Below are 5807 nucleotides of genomic sequence, written 5' to 3'. Positions count from 1 at the left end.
AGAGCGCTGTTATATCGAGGGGATTGCAACCAATGTCACAAAACAAAATGTGTATAAACTGTTGAATGAAAAAACTAATTTGCTCTGTAAACTTTCACCCAAACTACAATTGTAAAAAAAAAAAGAGAGAAAAGTACTGCATTTCTAAAATTCAAACATGTAATCTCTTGCATGCATTATGTGCAGTGCGTCTGTTGCAGGATGATTGTCCTTAAATAATCTTCCAGCTATAAAAGACACAAATGGGTAAACCTTGGAAAAAGGATAATATCTCTGATATTGTCAAGCTCCTAAGGAACTCTTGGGGTGAGAGAGGCAGGAAGGGGGAAAAGCCAGGGCAGACAGAGCCATGGGATCCAGGTAAGGGGAAGGCAGAGAGCTTTGGAACAGCTAAGGGAGACAAACTTGTCTGTTGTACTGTGGTGGCTTCTGTGTTGCTGTGAGGCTTGTAGCTGTGCCACCAGTGTCTCAAATGCCAGCAGGGTTGAACATGGTGCACAGGTTTCAATGCAGCTTACTAACTGAGACAGACTTGGAAGAAGGAAGAGGCCATCCACTTCTCAAACAATTGGCCAGGGAAAACCTTATGAATAGCAGAGCAACACTGTCTGATACATCACTGATAACTATGAATAGCCCAGAAACATTGTCTGATACATTGCAGGAAGATGAGCCCCTTAGGTCAGAAAGCGCTCAAAGTAGGACTGGGAAGAGTTGCCTCCTCAGAGTAGAACCCACCTTAGTGATATGAATAACATAAAGCATTCGGGACCTTTATTTGCTGACGTGTCATGACTCAAATTGAGGAGAAACAGGTGCAAACATCCACTAATAATCGGAACATGAAATGTACGAAACATGAAGGTAGGAAAATTAGAAGTTGTCAAAAATGAAATGAAATGCATAAAGATTGATATCCTAGGCATTAGTGAGCTGAAATGGACTGGTTTTGGCCATTTTGAATCAGACAACCATATAATCTACTATGCTGGGAATGGCAATTTGAAGAAGAATGGTGTGGCATTCATCATCACAAAGGATGTTCCAAGATCTGTCCAGAAGTACAATGCTATCAGTGATAGGATAATATCCATATGCCTACAAGGAAGAACAGTTAATACTACTATTATTCAAATTTGTGCACCAACCACCAAAGCCAAAGATGAGGAAATTGAAGATTTTTATTAACTTCTGCAGTCTGAAATTGACCCAACATGCAATCACGATGTGGTAATTATCACTGGTGACTGGAATGCAAAAGCTGGAAACAAAGAAGAATCACCGGTAGTTGGAAAATTAGGCCTGGGTAACAGAAATAATGCTGGAGACAGCATGATAGAATTTTCCAAGATCAATGACTTATTCATTGCAAATACCTTTTTTCAATAACACAAACAGCAGCTATACACATGAGCTTTGCCACATGGAGTACTCAGGAATCAGATTGACTACATCTGTGGCAAGAGGAGATGGAAAAGTTCAATATCTTTAGCCAAAATAAGGCCAGGAGCTGATTGTGGAACAGACCATCAACTGCTCATATGCAAGTTCAAGTGGAAGTTGAAGATAATAAAAACAAGTTCACGAGAGCCCAAAATATGACCTTGAATATATCTCCTCTGAATTTAGAGAGCATCTAAAGAATAGATTTGATGCATTGAATACCAATGACCAAAAACCAGAAGAATTATGAGATGACATCAAGAACATCATCCATGAAGAAAGCAAGAGATCATTAAAAAGTTGAGAAAGGAAGAAAAGACCAAAATGGATGTCAGAAGAGAATCTGAAACTTGTCCTTGAGCGGAGAATAGCTAAAGCAAATGGAAGAAATGACAAGATAAAAAAGCTGAACAGAAGATTTCAAAGAGCACCTCGAGCAGACTAAGCCAATTACTATAATGAAATGTGCAAAGACCTGGAGTTAGAAAACCTAAAGGGAAGAACACTCGGCATTTCTCAAGCTGAAAGAACTGAGGGAAAAATTTAAGCCTTGAGTTGCAATATTGAAAGATTTTGTGGGCAAAATATTGAATGATGCAGGAAGCATCAAAAGAAGATGGAAGAAATACACAGAGTCACTGTACCAAAAAGACCTGGTAGATCTTCATCCATTTCAGGAGGTGGCATATGATCAAGAATCAATTGTATTGAAGGAAGAAGTTGAAGCTGCACTGAAGGAAATGGCAAAGAACAAGGGTCCAGGAATTGACAGAATACCCATTGAGATGTTTCAACAAAAGGATGCTGGACGCACTTACTTGGTTATGCCAAGAAATTTGGAAGACAGCTACCTGACCAATTGACTGGAAGAGATCCATATCTGTACCCATTCCAAAGAAAGGTGATCCCACAGAATGTGGAAATTACCAAACAATATCATTAATATCCCATGCAAATAAAATCTTGCTGAAGACAATTAAAAAACGGTTGCAGTAGTATATTGACAGAGAACTTCCAGAAATGCAAGCTGGATTCAGAAGAGGATGTGGATTGAGGTATATGATTGCTGATGTCAGATGGGTCTTGGCTCAAAGCAAAGAATACCAGAAAGATGTTTACTTGTATTCTATTGACTATGCAAAAGCATTCGATTGTGTGGGTCATAACAAATTATGGATAACATTGAGAAGAATGGGACTTCCAGAACACTTAATTGTACTCACGAGGAACCTGTAGGAGGCTGTTGTTCGAACAGAACAAGGGGACACTGCATGGTTTAAATTCAAGAAGGGAGTGCATCAGGGTTGTATTCTTTCACCATACTCATTCAAGCTGTATGCTGAGCACATAACCTGAGAAGCTGGACTATTTGAAGAAGAACATGGCATCAGGATTGGAGGAAGAATCATTAGCAACCTGCAATATGCTGACAACACAACTTTGCTTGCTGAAAGTGAGGATGATTTGAAGTACTTACTGATGAAGATTGAAGACTACAGTCTGCAGCATGGATTACATCTCAATATAAAGAAAACAAAAATCCTCACAACTGGACCTATAAGCAACATCATGATAAATGGAGAAAAGACTGAAGTTGTCAAAGACTTCACATTGCTTGGTTCTACATTCGATGCCAATGGAAGAAGCAGTCAGGACATCAGACAATGTATAGCACTGGGCAAATTGGCTGCCAAGGACCACTTTCAAATGCTGAAGAGTAAAGATGTCTCTTTGAGGACTAAGGTGTGCCTGACACAAGCCATGGTATTTTCAATCACCTCATGCACATGAGAGTGGACAATGAATAAGGAAGACTGAAGAAAAGTTGATGCTTTTGAGTTGTGGTGCTGGCTAAGAATGCTGAAAGTGTCACGGACTGCTAAAAGATCTAACAAATCTGTCCTGGAAGAAGTGCAGCTGGAATGCTCCTTGGAAGCGAGAATGGGCAGACTTCGTCTTACCTACTTTGGTCATGTTGTCAGAAGGGACCATTCTCTGGAGAAGGATGTCATGCTTGGTAAGGTGGAGCATTGACGAAAGAGGGGAAGGCCCTCAACGAGATGGATTGACACAGTGGCTGTAGCGATGGGCTCAAGTATAGCAAGGATTGTGGAGCTGGTGTGGGACTGGGCAGTGTTTCTTTCTGCTGTGCATAGGGTCGCTATGAGTCAGAGGTGACTCAACGGCACCTAACAACAACAATGGGGGGCTGATGGCATAGAGGATAAGGCCCTTGACTGCTAACCAGAAGGTCAGCAGTTCAAACCCACCATCTGCTCCAGAAGGAAGTGGAAGGAAGATGGGGCAATCTACTTCTGTAAAGATTTATTTATAGGCTCAGAAACCCAATGGGGGTCACTATGAGTCAGAAGTGACTCAATGCAAAAGAGGTTTTTTTTTTTTTTTTTTTTTCCCATATTGTCAACTCCTAAGATGCATTGCAGGTAGTATTCAAATTCCATTCCAAAACCTCCATGTGGCACAGATCCAAATCCAGAAAGGTACAGATACCTTTGGTAGGTTTCTATCGGTCCTGATCTGGCCACTTATTGCTCTGAGACATGGCACTGTTCTTCCCTGAGGCTTCCTCCAAAGAGCTCCCCAACTGCAGAGACCAGAACATCAACAGCAGCAACTGTGTGCTGAGGAGAGTCTCCATTATCCCTCATGCAGAAAGGCTTGAGCACTAATCAGTAATTAATGACAGAGACTGCTCTGCTGCCACAGTGCTTCACCAGGTACTTTTCATGTCCAGTGTGTAGATCAGTACCCACTCAAGGGTGAAGGTAAAGTTCTAGGATGCCTGCTTTAGGATCCCCACAGGTTAGTATAAGCCATGATTAAAAAATTGTTTCTCAGCATATGTTCCTTTTGGCCAGAAGCTATGAAACTGTGACAGAGTTCAATGTCTTCAGGACAATTTGAGAGCATCATCATTGTGGTAGTCTTGAAGAGCCCCTCCTTACCTGTATGAAATGTTGAAGGCTCTTTAACAAAAGAGATCTCTGCTTCTACCATATAAAACTGCCAGGTGTCTCTGGCTCTGAGAATTCTCAGCTCACTTCAGTAAACACTTGAGTGAAAAAGTTCCTGATATCACTTCTAGATAAAGTTGTCTGAGAAAGTTAAGAAAACAGCAACATTGAAGAAATTCCCCTCAGATACCTTCATTTTGCTTAAAGGTTCAACTTGAAGAAGTTCTCTAGCCTTTCACAAAAACCAAACTCACTGCGTGGAGTCAGATCTGACTCATAGCGACTCCTCCTTGGGTTTCTGGGGAGGTATCTCTACGGAAGTAGATTGCTCAATCTTCCTTCCAAGGAGTGGCTGGTGGGTTTGAACCGCCATCCTTCTGGCTAGCAGTCAAGTGCCTTAGGCACTGCGTCACAGTCATTGGATGTTATTATTAGAGTATGAATATACACAAAGCCCTTGTCCTTAAAGAAAGACTGAACAGCAGCTGTAACTTCATTTTGAACCCTCACTATGGAACCCAGAACGTTAGTCCTACACTTAAGGTGAGGTTGTTGTCTCCTATATTCTAGAGGCTGCCTCTCTGTATTCAAAGAGAAAGTCTTAACATCACAATTTTCAACAACTTCATTTATTTTTACCTTCATTTCCACATTTTACCTTTTGGATGGACTTTTTACCAAGTACCCTTGAACTTCCACAGACCTCCCTAAAGCCAGTTCTCTAATGTCAGAGCTTGAATCTCCAACAACCTGAAGCCTTTCCAAAGATAACCTATCATTTACATGCAGGAGCAAGACTTTCATCTGGTATAGGATGAATCCATACCTTCTCCTACCTTCTCAGCTACTCCCCTCTTCCATTCTGCAGGCCCCCCTCAGGAGCTCCAGAGCTTCTGGGTTGCTCCTTTCCCTTCAGGGGCTCCAGCCCTGCCCTTACAGAACCTGTCCTCCTCTTCTCTCTCCCCATCAGGCTGGTGTAACCGGCAGCCACAAGCGCCAAAGGTAGCCAGGGTGCCCCTCCCACATGCTATTTCTAAGCCTGCGCCCCAACCCCCAGGGGAAGCACTCACTCTAAAGTGCACTCTTAAAATCAAAGTAACACAAACTGGAAGAAAAAAAAATCCAACAACACACACTCATAATAAAACATAAAAACTTTTCTTTTCTTTTTTCTTTTTTTTTTTTAAAGCCAGAAGCTTTGTGTTCTATTGTGTTTAGACTTAAAATATGGAACTATTTAGAAAGAATTAAAGAGATTATGTTTATTTGATTTCAAGTTATCTCAGCAAGAAATACATTTTTCATACCTCTTTGGAAGAACAGCAGGTCAAATGACACATTTGTGAGTGACTGTTTGAAATATTTCAGCCACGCCGCAGGGTCCACCTG

General features: G+C 41.3%; 1 pseudogene; it reads right to left on the bottom strand.

Moving 5' to 3' along the window:
• Positions 1 to 227: 227 nt before the first annotated feature.
• On the bottom strand, positions 228 to 5222 carry LOC103206428 (annotated as a pseudogene).
• Between the last annotated feature and the right edge of the window lie 585 nt (positions 5223 to 5807).

Source organism: Orycteropus afer, unplaced genomic scaffold, assembly GCF_000298275.1.
Source record: "Orycteropus afer afer isolate SDZICR_OR568_19922 unplaced genomic scaffold, OryAfe1.0 scaffold00314, whole genome shotgun sequence".
Taxonomy (NCBI): domain Eukaryota; kingdom Metazoa; phylum Chordata; class Mammalia; order Tubulidentata; family Orycteropodidae; genus Orycteropus; species Orycteropus afer.
Note: the sequence above shows the minus strand (reverse complement) of the source record. Positions and strands in the feature narration are given on the sequence as shown.